The sequence below is a fragment of the Crocuta crocuta genome, unplaced genomic scaffold (assembly GCF_008692635.1).
Source record: "Crocuta crocuta isolate KB4526 unplaced genomic scaffold, BGI_CrCroc_1.0 scaffold84, whole genome shotgun sequence".
In the NCBI taxonomy this organism is placed as follows: domain Eukaryota; kingdom Metazoa; phylum Chordata; class Mammalia; order Carnivora; family Hyaenidae; genus Crocuta; species Crocuta crocuta.
Genome location: NW_027530213.1, coordinates 6,473,371 through 6,488,892, shown reverse-complemented (window position 1 = coordinate 6,488,892; position 15,522 = coordinate 6,473,371). Strand labels below are relative to the sequence as shown.

The window sequence follows — 15,522 nt, the reverse complement described above, 5'->3', positions numbered from 1 at the left end:
TTGGCAGGCACTTTGCCCTTTGTCCTCCTCTGTTTTCTGCGTGGAATGCTGATGCAATGCTGGGGGTAGCGTTGCCGTCTTGTAGCCAAAAGGTAACAATGAACCAAGGATAGGCAAGCAGAAAGCTAGAAGAAACGGTAGTTCTAGATGGTGTAGTGCAGTTATCTACCAGTCCTGAACTGCTTACCACTGGATCTTTCACACTAGAAAAAAAACTCCCCCCTAATTTGTTTAAGTCGATATTTTGGGAGTTTCTGTTACTTGCAGTCAAATGCGACATCTAACTGAATCACGGGTATTTTCAGTCTATCCCAGTGGTAGAGGCTGGCAGCCCCAGTGATATTTTCCACTCCATGGCTTTGGGTATACAGCCTTACAAACTTTGGATACAACAAGAGTTCCTACCGAAGTATTGTTTTAAGGATTACTTGAAATAATACATTTTAGCATAGTGCCTTGTACACATTAAGAACCTAAGAGATGGTAGTGCAAAACTAGATTGCCTCTCACTACAGACACAGAGCTCATGGTCATGTGCAAGAACTTTTTATCATACTTCTGGATTTCACTGTCACATCAAAGTCAAGGTCACTTCGGGCACCTGGGTGGCATCTGACTTTGGCTTGTGAGTTTGAGCCCTGCATCAGGCTCTGTGCTGACAGCTCAGAGCCTAGAGCCTGCTTCGGCTTCTCTCTCTGCCCCTCCCCCACTCACCCCCCTCAAATAAAAATAAAAATAAAAATAAAAATAAAAAAAAGTCATGACCACCTGATACCAAGTGAATCTGGCCAGGTCTAACCACAGACCATTATTCATGCCTCAACCCCCTTGTAGGGGTGATGCCCACAGATCACTCTAGGGAAACTACCCTCACTCAACATACAGTCCCTTATAGAACCAAACAGTTATACAGACAGAATAGACTATGATTTGGGGCCTGACAGCCATCCCCTTAGACTCAGACGATTGCACCAGAAGTAGACAAACAACCAGAAGGGACTTATTTCATAGGCTGGCCAGAGGACTAGCCTAGGCTCCTCGTGGGAAAGTTCTTCCCAGGAGGGGCAGTAGCTGGAGAAAGACACCAGCCTGCTGGCTGGTCACCTCCCAAAAGGGACCTCAGCACTGCCTGGCATGCTGATTCTGTGTCGCAGATCACTACGCTCTCCCTCCCTTTGAGATGACCGTTTTGAATGTTCTTATCTCTTCTCAGAACTTCCTCCCCTTCTCATTATCATCTGCAGATAGTGCTTCTGATTTGAGTGGGAGGAAAAGAAAGTACCGCCTCATTCTCCTGGAACTGAATTTGTATCCTTAGCTCTATCTTCTTTCCTGTTCCCAGGGGGTGAGCTGCACCTTCTCTTGGCAGAGGCCTGCCCTCAGCCGGGCACTGGGGACCCTGTCCCCTTGACACTCTGGAACGTCGCTCTAGAACAACTTCTCCTTCTCTCTTGTGTCATAACATCCCACTGTCCCTCTCTTCTAGATCATTCTCTGTGCAGACATGCTTGGATCTCCTCATTTTTATTTTTTTATTTTTATTTTTTTAATAGTTTATTGTCAAGTCGCTTTCCATACAATAGCTCCTCATTTTTAGAACAGCAGCAGCAACAACTTGACCCTGAGTCCCAGTCCCCTCCACCTACCACTTTGCTTCTGTGTTTCTCCTCCTTCCCTGTCCACACTGTTCCCACCCCCTTGCCTCCTGTCTGTCTTGAATTCACTTAAGTCAGACTTCCATCCCCACCATTCCATGGAACCTGCTTTTCTCACCTGATGACCTCTTTGCTGCCAAATCCAATGACCAATTCTCAGTCCTTAGCTTATCCAAACTGTTAGCAGCATCTCACACAATTGATCACTCCTTTTTTGGAAAACTGTCTTTACTGGGTCTCTTCATCATGGGAAATACACAGTAACAAATGCTTTTATAATGTGATTTGAGCTTGGTTTTGGCAAGGGCTTTGTTTCATGGACAGCTGTATCCCCAGCACTTAGAATGATGCCTGTCACATATGAGGTGCATAGTGTGTATTTGTTGAGTGGATGGATTAAGATCAGGGGGTCAGCAAAGTAATAGCTCACAGGACAATTCCAGCCTACTGCCCGTCTTTGTAAATAAAGTTTTATTGGAACACAGCCATACTCATCCATTTACAAATTGTCTCAGACTGCTTTCACACTACGACTGCAGAGTTGAGTAGTTGTGACCGACATCGTATGGCTGGCAAAACCAAAAGTATTTACTATCTGGTATATAAAAAGCTTTGTGACCGCTGATTTAGATAATTGTTTTGACTTCTACTGTGTGTTGTGTGTTTAGGACCCTGACCACAGATGATCAAAGATACGGAGAGAATATAGCAATATTTCTCATTCATAAGTATTATCAGGGTTTGCCTGTGGTCAAGGCTGAGAAGGATTCTCCACGGGAAATAATGAAGTGGTGGTGGTCAGGGGTGGGGGGTGAGGTGGGAGGGGAGGAGCTGAAAGTCAAAGAAAAAAGAAAATTAACCATTATTAATAAGAAAAACATTTCCTGGGCAATTATTTTACACCATGCACTTCGCATATTTTATTTCACTCATTCATAGAATCCCGTGAGGCAGTCACTGCTGTCTTCTTTTTACAGACGGGGAAACTGATGCACATATAAGTTCAGGATTTTGCTGAAGGTCACACAGAGCTATGAAGTATCAGAAGGGAGTTGTTGATTCCAGTAGCTGGGATAGGCCCTGGCCCAGGTAGCAGCAATGATAACTGCAAACACACACTTATGATGTACAGACACTGTTCTCAGTCCATTCCATCAACTGGGGAAACTAAGGAAGGGGAAGACTGACTGACTAGTCCAAGGGTTCATGGCCCTGGGGAAGAGCAGGGCCAGACTTGACCTGGTAGTCTGGCTCTAGTCTCTGAATCTCACCACTTTACTATAATGCATAGCAGGCCCTCAATGAATAGTTACCAAGCTAATGGATTTGTCCCAGATCTCCTGAATCCCAGCCTTTGCCGCTGTCCCACAGCATCCCCACTTTTGAGGCCTGTGCGGCAATTTGCTTAGAGTAGGGCTGGCAAGGAGGCAGAACCATGGCCATCTACCTCATTTCCACAGAAATTACTAGAATGTTTCAGGATTTACTCATCCTCTGTCTAAATTTTTATCTCTCTAGGGACACTGCTGACTCCCTAGGGGAAACTATGTTAATAACTGATGATGACATCTGTCTTCAGGCTTGTGAATCTTTTGCAGAAATGCTTGTCAAGAGAGCACTGAGCCTTTTAGTTTCAAGGAGTTTTTTGTTTTTGTTTTCCCACAAAAGTCATTGATGTAGATTTCTTACTCAAACCTGCCTAAAGGTTTGAATTATGCAGCAAAACATATTCCCCAACTAACTGGTGGGCAGAGCATGCCTCTCCAATGAGAAAAGGTTTTTCCCCATGTGGAAGTTACTTAACCTGAAAAATGGGATCGGATGCATTTCTTTCAAAATCAGGTGAAACTATTATTCATTTTATGAACACTTGACCATCTCTCAAGACCAGGACAGGGCATTTTCTGTCCTTGAAGGCATGTTTTCAAATTTTCTGGCCATAGGGAAGAAAAAAGTGGCATCTTATTCTCTGTCTTCATCATTTCAGGCTCCTACAACCAAGTACTACAATTTGGGTGGCTTAAACAACAACAAAAATGATTTCTCAGTTCTGGAGGCTGGGAGTTCCAAGAGTCAGGTGCTGGCTGATTCTGTTTCTGGTGAGAACTCTCTTCCTGGCTTGTGGATGGCAGCCTCCTTGCTCTGTCTTCACATGGCTTTTCAACTTCAAATTCCTTAGTGCCATTGAAGAAAGAGATCTCTTGCTCTTCTTCTTAGAAGATTGACTGATCCTTATCAGATTAGGACCCTGCCCTTATGACTTAATTTATTTTGCCTCCTAAAAGCTGTGTCTCTGAATATACTTACACTGGAGGGGTAGGGCTTCCACATACAAATTGGGGGAGGGAGTGGACAAAATCCAGTCCCCGGTACTCTCTCCCCATCCCTGAGCACCGTGCTATGTGACCTGACACCATGAAAGTTTGCCAGCGGATTTTGTGAGTACTGTTTAATCTGGTTTTTAGCCCAGGTTAAACATGCTTCCGCATGGGAATACCTTGAACTACATCCTTTAGCATCAAGTCTTTGCACATACGGGGAAAAATCGTGTGTGCTATGCAGCAGGTAGTCTTTTTCTGACTATCCCGTACAGTAGTAATAATGGTGCTTGCCTTTAACAATGAATGGCTTAAAAGGCACCACTGTGCCAACACTAAGCAATTTGTATCTCTAGGCATTTTATCTTTTAATCTGCTCAACATGTTGTGATAGATGAGGCAGTATTATTATTATTCCCGTTCTATAGATGAGAGAACTCAGCATAGAGAAGTTGAGTAATTTGTCCAAAGCATGCTGGACTAGGAAATGACTCAGCCTGGATTTGAATCCAGGGTGCAAATCTAAGGCATTCTGCCCCCCGCCCCCCCCCGCTCCCCAATTCCCTTGGGGAGGACACGTACACTTCCAGAGACTTTGGTTGACAATCACCAGGAATGATGGTTCAGTACAACCCTTGAGATTAATCTCTCGCTGAGAAGGTCAGTAATTCACTTTACTCCACTTTTTTCTTTCACTTAGATTTATCTTGGGGCACCTGGGTGGCTCAGTCAGTTAAGCAGTTAAGCGTCTGACTCCGGCTCAGGTCATAATCTCACGGTTTGTGGGTTCGAGCCCTGGGTTGGGCTCTGTGCTGACAGCTAGCTCAGAGCCTGGAGCCTGCTTCCGATTCTGTGTCTTCCTCTCTCTCTGACCCTCCCCTGCTTACACTGTCTATCTCTCTCTCTCAAAAATAAATAAAACATTAAAAAAAGATTTATCTCATTCACGTGCTTTTTTGTTAGCCACACTTGAGGCTAAGAGATACCTTCCTGAAAAGCCACTCATATCTTAAAACGTTTTGCTTTTATTAGATGTTTAAAAAGTTTCCGGCGGGGCGGAGGGGCCTCTTGAAATGAAACAGCAGAGAATCATAACGGCTTCTCATTCTGTAATTTATTTTACTTTAATGGCTGTCTTCCCTCATCTATGTTGGGTGCATCCTCAGACAACTTTATGGCTTTTTTTTTTTTTAAGTGAAAGCTTCCCTCCTTTCAGAAACTCAAAGGAAAAATGATCACAGAAAATATTTTTCTTGTCTCTCAGCTCTGTTTGCAAGTTATATGTTTTCGTCATGATGAAAGTAATTTTTTTCAAAGGCGTCCAGCTGTTGGAGCGATCTGCATCGGAAGTGGGAGAGGAATTGAAGGGTTACATCCTCCTCCTTGAGAGGGAACAGGAGTGGAACTAAGCAGCAGGAACCTTCCACAAGGGCAGGGGTGAAGGTGAGAACATGGGAGCCATTCAGTTCTCCTTAGTTACTAGAATTAGGGCACTTGTCTCTGTTTTTCCCTGAATGACTGCACTTATAGAAGAATTTTCCAGCTTTCCTGAGAGAAGCATTTTCCCCTAGAAAGATGAGTGTTTATCCTTCGTACTGTCTATTCAACTGCAAGGAAGTAGTACAGGGCGGAAATAATAAGCCCTTCAATGACAAAGCGGCTCATTTCAAAGCACCCCGGCTCCCTCTTGTGTGTGCCTACTCATCCTGGGATCCGTTTCTCAAACAGTTAACTCTCCCCCACACCCCACGGCCCTTGAGAATGAGAGGGTGGAAGGAAACCATCAGTGCACAATCACGTGGCAACGACAACCGTTTGGCCTGTTTCGAGGTGCTTATGCAGAAAGAGGCACAAGAAAACAAAAGGGAAGAGTATGTGAACTTGTAACCCTCATCTCCACATGCCACTGGGTTGGTGGGTGGCATGAGCAAGCGTTCAAGTTCCCCGAAGTGGGCGTTTTTTTATGGGGCCAAGTGACAAAGAACCAAAGAGGGTAAGAACTTGTGAGCAGCAAGTGGAAAACTACCAAGAACTATCCCCACCTCCTGCCTGCAGCTCCCATCACCACGTGGAAGGGGGCGGGGAGCTTGCATTCCCTTCCCCACTAGGTGATCCTTCAGTCTTTCCAGACTCAACCACTGCTCTTCGGGGCCCGCCCTACTCTGAGTGTAGAGTTTGGGTTAAACGGTGATTTTTGTTGCCCAATCCCCTTCTCTTTTCCTTGTGTCCAAATGGAGTGTCACATTATCAGTTGGGGGGCAGGCCATGGATAGAGGCCATGAATTATTGCTAATTGACTCCTGCCTGCAATTCTGCCTGCAGCGTTTATGAACCCCACATGTTTTAATTAACACATTGAAAAGGCGACGTCAGCTCCAAAGTGCCAGAGAAGAGACTACTTCAATTGATCCCCGCTCTGTGGTTGTCCAAATGGATCTGCTAAATGTGCACTTGGAGAAGGACAGTGAACATTCTGGAAAACAGTGTGAGACTGGGGTATGCCAGGCAGTGGCTACATAAAGGAATCCGAAGAGGGTTTTACCCCCGGGTTCACGGGTTGGCTTTGGCCATTTGGCGAAAGTTTTCCAGGGAGATGGGACTCTGGGAACCCAGAGAGGAGCAGAGACCTTTTCATGATAAAAATTGAGTGTACATTGCCGAGGACGGTTAACGCACTTAAATTGGTGGCTTGTGTCTTTGCAGAACATGATTCAGGAATGCAGCTGTTTTCGTTTTTGTTTTCCTGGAAAGCCCATTGGTTCTAGAGATGTAAGAGGTGAGATTGAACTGGACCTTCCTCTTATTGTGGCACCTTGGGTAAGAAACGTAATCGTCCTGAGTGTCTGCTAAAAGGCGACAAGGACAGTGATACCTGCCTGTCTGAAATGAGACTGCGGGTAAGAGGGCGCTTTGTCAAACACAACATGACTATAAATACTATGTAAATTCGTCACAGGACTTGTAAATAATGTGATTGTCAGTTCATTTATTGGCTCAATACACATATAATGAACATCCACAAGGAGCTGATGATATACGACATATACAGACTCATTCTCTGCCCCTACACTTTGCAGTTGACACTCCCAAGTCAATAGGAAGATATAGCATGTTAAGTGCTGTGATGGAGCTAGCGACTGCATGGAAGCTCATAAAAGTGGCACTTAACCTGGACTTGGAAAATTTCCAGAAGGCTTACTGGAGGAAGCGAGGACCATGCAGAACTTAAAAGTTGTCTTCTTGGTGAGGACTCTCATGCCCACCTTATTTAAAAACCTAACCCCCACCCTCTTATACAGCCTATCTCCACAGCCTGCTTAATTGTTTTTAGAGCACTTATCACCATCTGACACACTCTGTATGTTTGCCTGTTTATGCTTCATGTCTGTTTCCCTCAACCATAAATTTAGATTCTTTCTCTTTTTTTCCTACTATACCTTCAGTGCCTAAATAGTTCGTGGCACATAGTAGGTACTCAGTAGAGATTTACTGAATGAATAGGAAACATTAAGTGTGGTATGGGCAGCCAAAAGGGCAGGAGAGAATATTCCATGTGAGGAATAAGCATAAACAAAGACCAGGGGGCAAAATGCAGATGGTTTGGAGTCTTTGTCCGTTCAGGCTGCTTTAATAGAATATCATAGATTGGGTGGTGAGCAAAAACGCAGACATTTATTTTTCACAGTTCTGGTAGCTGGAAGTCCAAGATCAAGGTGCTTGCACTTTTGGTGAATGGCGAGTATGGCTTCCTGGTTCATGGCTGGCTGTCTTCTTGTGGTGTCCTCACATGGCCGCGGGGCAGGGAGCACTCTGGGGTCCCTTTTACGAGGGCACTAATCCCATCGATAAGGGCTCCAGCTTCATGACCTCATCACCTCCTAAAAGCTCCACATCCAAGCACCATCACATTGGGGATGAGGTATAAACATAGGACTTTGGTATTGGGAGGGACATAAACATTCAGTCTATGGCATTTGTATTGGCTAGAGTATTAATGTATGAGAATGGAATATGGAGAGATCAATCTAGGGATAGGTCAGGACATATTATGAAGGGACTTGTAAGGCAAATTAAAGAGTTTGGAATTTATTCTGAGGGTTATAAGGACAATCAAAGTATTTAATGTGAAAGTACTGGTAAGAGCTGAGGATAGGGAGACTATGAGAAATCTCTTAAAATAGTCAGGGAGCAAGATGACGGTGACCTGAAGCAGGGCCATTGCTGCGCAGGGAAAGTTATTTGGGACATAGAATTGACAGACCTTGAAGGTTGGTTGGCAGTGGAGATTGAAACAGGGGGGAAGGCTCAGTGATCAGGAATGGAGGCCCATTCAAGAGGCTTCATGCATGGTGGTGCCAGTTGGATGAAAATAATGCGTTTTTGGTGAGGGACCTTCAACTGAACAAGTTTTGGCTTTGTGAGCATTTGTATACGTGGGTCAGTCTATAAGTGATCATTGGAGCCAGAGGATTGGTTGGGATTTTCCAGATAAGTGAGAAAAGGAGGGGGGCCATGGAAAGCCCTGAGAGACGCCGATGTTAGAAGGATGGACAGAGGGAGAGAAGACCAAGAAGGAATGTGAGAAACAGATTTCAGAGAGGTCCAAGGAAGACCAGGAATAGATGGTGTCTCAAGGCGAGAAGGAATGTGGCCAGGTCAAGTTAGATATGAAAGTCCTGTGGGTTTTAATTGTGCCCTCCCCCCCCTGAAATATCTTGAGGCCTTAAGTCCCTGTGAATTGACTTTATATGGAAGTAGAGTCTTTGTAGATGTCGTCAGGTTAATATTAGTTCCTACTAGATTTTAAGGTGGGCCCTAATCCAATAAGTGTCCTTATAAGAAGAGGGAAATTTGTGCACAAAGAAACATAAGGAAGGCTGTATGAAGACAGAGACAGAGATTGGAGTGATGCAGCTACTAGCCAAGCACCATAAAGTGCTGGCAACCACCAGAAGCTAGAAGGGACAAGGAAGGACCTTTTTCTAGAGCCTTTGGAAGAGCCTGGCCCTGCTGATGTTTTGACTTTGGACTTCTAGCTTCCAGGACTGTGAGAGACTAAATTCCCATTGTTTTAAGACACACGTCATTTGCGGCAATTTGTTACAGCAGCCCTACAAAACTAATACAGGAAGGGAATGTGTCCACTGGATTTAGTGACAAGGCAGTCATAAGAAATCGTGGTGACAGAAATCAGGTTGCATATAACAGGAATGAGGTCCTAGGCTGCAGGGGGCAGTGGATCTAATGACAGGAGGGAGTGGAGACTGAGCACAGGCAACTCTTTCAAAAAATCTAGTATAGAAGGAAGGGACAAAGAGTGCAGTGGCTACAAGTTGTTCATGAGATTTTATTTTTAATGAGAATGTGATCATATTTAAGAGCTGATGGAAACAGTCATTAGTGAGGAATCCTGCTTCTGAAAATACAGGAAAGGGAAGATTTTGTCAGGGCAGGGTCTCTAAAAGGGGGAATTACCGGATCCAGGATGGAGGGCCAGTGAGCTCGGTGAAGACATGGGTGGGGCTGCAGGTTTGGCTGCAGGAAGCTGAGCGAGTCTGCGAGGCAGCCCTCTGGGGGCCAGAGTGCAGGGTCATCCTGAGGGTGGGCAGGCAGGGCCAATGAGAGGTTTGAGAAGTGAGAACAAGGCTGGCAATAGTCAGTGGGCACACCCAGAGGGCTGACGAGGGACTCAGGGAATTCTTAGGTACCATAAAAAGCCCGGCTGGAAGTGGAGTCTAGCAGAGGTTGTGATTGTTTCTCCCACTCACCCCCTTTTCCTCGCTGACTGAGCCCCTATGTCAGGAACCATCACTCAGGGAAGATGCCCCCTTTGTCCTTCTGCCGGATATTACTAAGTCTGCAGGAAGATTAGGGTAGTTCCTACAATGAACCAGTCCAAGACTTCAGTGGCCTAACCTCATATACTTTACAACTTTTTAGCAAGTCAGAGGCTCTCCTCAAGTGTAGGCTAAGGGGTCCAGGTTCCTTCCACCTTGTGATGCTGCCACATCTATTCTTTGGAGAAGGGGAAGCAAGAGGGTGGGCGATTGCACAAGCTCAGCCCCTTGGTCCATATCCCATTGGCCGGAATCCAGTCACACGCCCTTAACTAACAACAAGGGAAGCTGGGAAATGTAGTCTTTCTGTGAACCCAGCTAGGAAAATGCAACTGGTCCTCACATAGCAAGTCCCTGCACCAGTGTGTGATGCCTGGAATTATGACACCCATGCTACATCCGTGAGGGCCATTAGTTGGACATGTTGAGATAAAAAGGAGGAAGATATAAAGAATTTAGGTGCTTGATGACATCATGAAGAGGCCAATTGAATCAGCCTGGGTGGAGCTGTGCTTTCTCTGGATATTTTTCTACACGAGAGATGATAAATGTTTCCTATTGTCAAACATTTTTGAATTGGTGATATGGGTTTTTTGTTCCTTATAACCAAAAACTCCCCATTCAGAAACCATGAATTTAATTACATTGTTTAAACAAGTTATCACCTTTAGATGATTATAATTCATTTCAGGCAAGGAGCTGGAACACAACAAGCTGGCCTAGGTTTCAGGAAAGTCACTTGACTTAATCTTTTTTTTTTTTTTTTTTGGTCTCAGGACTAGAGTAGGGCTGAAGAGTTGCATGAAATTCACATTCTGTAAGAAACAATCAGGAATGTAACCATGCCAGTTGGCCTTTAAACAGTCTATCATTGACGTAAGGATGTGAGCTGCCTCTCTAGGAGGCTTCATTCCCTCATTTATCAAATATTTATGTATGACCTACTATGTGTGATTCATCCCCTGTGCTAGAATTGTCTAATAACCGTGAGTGAAATTTCTCTTATTCATTTTCATGCCCTTGTTACCTAGCAAATAGGAATTGATAAGTGGAAGGCACATAAATAAATATTTGTTGAATAAAATTTGATCTCATTTTCCTGGTAGAGTTGAAAACACGTGGGTTTCCACTTCAGACCGTGCTGGAATGGAATCTTGACTTTGATCTAACTGGGTGACCTTGGGAAAGTTACTTAATCCAGCCGAGCCTCAGATGCCTATTTAGTGGGGATAAAAACGCATGAGGGAAAATGTGTGAAGTCTAGTTTATTGCCTGGCACAGAATAGGCACATTGTAAATAGCCATTCTCCCTTTCTTCCTCCTCCTTCTAGTATAATTAAGCCACTCTCTGTGTTCCAATTGATGAATATTCTAGAAACAAGTTTTATGGTAAACATAATTAAGGTGAATCCGCTGCCAGAAAATTATGTAAAATACTTGCAAATTATTTTTGCATTAGTTTCTATGTTGTATGATCTGTGGCAGGGTTTTCTGCTATTAGTACAGTAACAGAAAGCCAACAACCTTTTATTTTAACTGCCATGTGCCTAGAGCATCTCCCAAAAGCAAAGAAAATTATTTTCCCTCCATTTTTCAGGGGTATTTCTCTCTCTCTCTTTTTTTTTTCCACTGAGTTAAAAGGTAGCTTAAATGCTGAGCTCATGCTAATGCTATAGGCGTTGACAAACTGTTCTTTATTTGTTTGTTACTTCCGTCATGGTTGACCCGGGAGACAATTTTATGACAAGTTTAGACAGGAAAAAATTTGTCCCTGTTGGTACTTGCTGTGTAGGTAGAACAGAGTGGAGCTTGTACTTACTTGGTTTAAACTGAAAAGCGCTGCATGTGGTCAGAAGCCCTGAGTTTGAGTCTCTGCTCTGTGACTTAGCTGCAGTGTGGCATTGGCATTTCATTTGCACTGGCCTCGCTCAGTTTTCCCTTCTGTAAAACTAGGATTTTAGATCAGATAATTCTGGAGGTTCCTCAAGCTCTAAATCCTGGGCTAGTGGTTTCTTTGCTGTTCCTTGCTCTTCTTCTTGATTTCTTATTTCAATATTCACTTCTTAAATAATTCAAAAGAAGAACGAAGGCAGTCAGTGCTCTATTATTTTTCCGCAGGAAAAAAATGAAAAAGCCTAAATGTTCAATAAGAAAGAAAAGGCTAAGTGAATTCTTTGGTGAAAACTTAACCAACTCAGTGAAAAATTGTCATTCAATGATCAAAAGGTATGCTTATTGAAGCCTCTCTAGCAAAGGGAGAAGATGTTCTTGTATGATGTTAAATGAAAAAAGACAGAAGATAAGTGATTCCTCTGCTATGAGAACAACAATGTGAAAGATGTACAGGAATCTGTACAAATTCTAGAAGGGAGTGCAAAAGGTGAAGGCAGTTGATATGTAAAAAATATGGTTACTTTCTCACTTCCTATGAGAGGAGGGAAGCGTTCAATATATTTTGGATTTTCCATGTGGTGTCTTGACTTACAAGGCTTTCTAAAGTAGACTAATGGCTTTGGGTGCCAAAAATGCTTAGAAGGAGCTGGATGGTGGCTGACCTCTCTCCTCTGTGTCCCAGCTCTTTTCCATGTCCACCAGGGAGCTTGTCCTGGGTGATAATGAGGGAAAAAAATGTGTTCCCTATATAGACCAAGCTTTGCTTGTCTGTCCCTGTTTGCCTTCTTTTTTTTTTGTTCCTTGCTGTTATCTACTTTCCCTCAATACTCTTTTCTTTTGAAGAACAATTGAGATTCAATTAAATGCACAGATCTGAAGTGTACAGTTCCGTGCACTTTGATAAATGCATATATCCATGTAATCAACTCTCCAGTCAAGATATGGAACATTTTCATCGCCCCAGAAAGTTCTCTGTGTCCATTTCCTCTTGCCTCCCGGTGACCATTCTTCTGATATCTATCAACATGGATTAGTTTTGCCTGTTCTAGAACTTCATGAAATGGAAGCATACAGATGTTCTCTCTCTCTCTCTCTCTCGTTTCTTTTATCCAATGGACTTATTTCAAGATCCATCCATGTTGTATCAGCAGCTCATCCCTTTTTATATCTAGGTGGTATAGCCCTGTGATAGACTGAGTAATGGCCTCCAACATATTCATGTCCTAATCTCCAAAACCTATGAATCTTATTTTATGTTGCAGAAGAGGCTTTTCCATTGTGATTAAGCTGAGGATCTTGAGATGAGAGTATTAGCTTGGATGATTCCGGTGGATCATAACATAATCACAGAAAAATGGACAAGGAGAGGACTCACCACAGAGGAGGAAAAGGCAACATGATAGAGGCATAGATCAAAGTGGTGCACTTTGAAAGGGTCTTCAGCCACAGAACACAGGAGGCCACCGGCAACTGCAAAGGCAAAGAAACAGATTCTCTCCTAGAGCCTCCAGGAGGAGCCAGCCCTACCCACACCTTGACTTGAGCCCAAGAGATCTGATTTTAGCCCTCTGCCCTCCAGAACTGTAAACGGATAAATGTGTGCTGTTTTAAGCTACTACATTTGTGGCAGTTTGTTACAGTGACGCTAGGAAACTCCTGTAATTCCATCATATGGCTATACCACAATTTGTTTATCCATTCGCCTCTTGATGAATTTGGGTTGTTTGTTGTTTGAGTCTATTCTGAATAAAGCTGCTAGGAACATTCTTACATAAACCCTTGTGTGGACATATGTTTTTATTTATCTTGGGTAAGTATACCTAGGCATGGAATTGTTGGCAAATAGAGTTGCTGTGTGTTCAAGTTTATAAGAAACTTCCAGTTTTCTCAAGTGATTTGTACCATTTTACACCAATAAAGCATGAGACCTTGTCTTCTTTAAACAAACAAACAAACAAACAAGGCCAAAGTCACCCACCCCAAATGGTAAGGGATTGGTGGGTGCAATTCCTGGGTCCTTTCTGGATGGTTCCAGACCCTGATTGTATTTCCAAGGTCCTCACAATGAGCTCTAATTCAGATTTATATGCCTGTATTTTCTTTCTTTATTGTCTTTTCTTGAAAAAGAAATAGTTCACCTGCCTAATTGCCCCCATTTTCTCTTCCGTCTGTCCCTGTGCTCCCCATTAGCACGCGCTGTACTTTCTCTGTGGGTGGGAGTCACAACCCCGGAGGCCTGGACAACGCAGGGAGTGGGAGCCAGCAAGTCTAGACCTCAGGGTCCTGAGAAGGACACAGGAAACAAGAACGCAGCATGCCGAATGCCTTTCCCGTTGGGGCAGTCAACCATATTATTCTTCAGTTAATGGAATTTTCTTACTCCTGTAAGTAGAAAAACACTGGTAGCCCAGATGCCACCCACTCTAGTAGTTGATAAAACACTCAAAGAAAAGGGATCAGGGAAGAGGAGGGAAAAAGGGAAAACCCTGCCAGACCTGTTGCCGGGTTTTATCTGGGGACATGGTTGCGGAGGGAGCTGTTTTGTTATTTTTTTTCCCTCTGTTTTCTTTTCACCTAAGGAAAATGTGCCAGGCCCACTGCCAACCCTGATCCTTCTAGATTCCAGAAGGCTTCTGAGGTTTAGCTCAAGAACAAAGAGGTGGTTGTTTTCCAGATACAGTCTTGAAGAGCCAAATTTTGACACTTGAAAGAGGACCTGGAATTTGGGGTTCATCTGGTTTATCCCCATGATCTTCATACTTGTACAGATCATGGATCTTTAAAAAATGGTTCGTCAGCTTGCTAAAACTCTCTCATCTCTTCTCATTTGCAATACCCACATAGTGACACTGCATAGCACATAAACTTCCAAACACACACCTTCCATGTGAGCTCATGTTGTGTGCTAGCATCTCATTGGAACTGCTGAGTTTATATCTGCATAAATCCTGGTCTGCTAGCCATACTGAGAATATTGAATAGTCAAGACCCTGGCTATCATTTGTGACCCTTTGAGGGCCAAGGAGAGTCTTGTATATAATAATATCAGTGGGGTAGACCCATCCCAAATGTTAGTCCTGGAGCTCAGAGATGGTCCCTTGGCAGTAACTGGTTATGATGTCAGGCTTGGCTAGTTGTTGGCCTGGAAGCCCTCTTTGCATATGGTGGTACAAGGCCTCTCCCTACCATGCAGTTGTAATAGCTCTGGAATGTGAGACCAGCATATGGTATGGGCATGAATTTGCACAGAAGCAGAGGCCCCATGGGAGGTGTGGTGCACAGCCTTGCCAAGGAAAGTATTTGGACAGGCTTCCAGCCTTAATGCCAAGGGAGAGGTGGAACCACTCAGCAAACTCACCTTGGCATGGGAAGTGCTACACAGGGTTTTGATGAGACTTTCCTCCCAGAGCATCTTCTATATTAGACTCATAACATCAACCACTTATTGTGCCAGACGTAACAATACATGCTTGACCTATGTCATCTCTTTGCGTTCTCACCCTACCTGGAAGTTAGGTACAGAAACAGTTGAGCGACTCCTTCCAGCTGCCTTCATTTCACCATCTCCTTCCTCATGCAATTTATTGACTACTTGTACTCAAAGTGAAAAGGTGGTTGTCTGTGTATCAGTTGCTGACCCTTGGGATTGTGATCACGTGGCTGCTGTTGGCCAGCATCATAAGAGAGGATGGGCCTGCATATTCCTAATCTGGTAAAAAGAGCAAAATTCAAAATTTGAAGTATGGTGTCTACTGAATGCATTTTGCTTTTGCACCATCATAAAGCCAAAAAATGGTTAAGTCAAACCATCTTAACTTG

At 43.8% G+C, this 15,522-nt stretch overlaps 1 protein-coding gene across 1 annotated transcript in view; it reads left to right on the top strand.

The window, feature by feature from the left end:
• The window catches only part of MRPS6 (mitochondrial ribosomal protein S6), a 138,125-nt gene that overhangs the window by 17,029 nt on the left and 105,574 nt on the right, over positions 1-15,522 (top strand). The gene's annotated exons all lie outside the window — the stretch shown is intronic.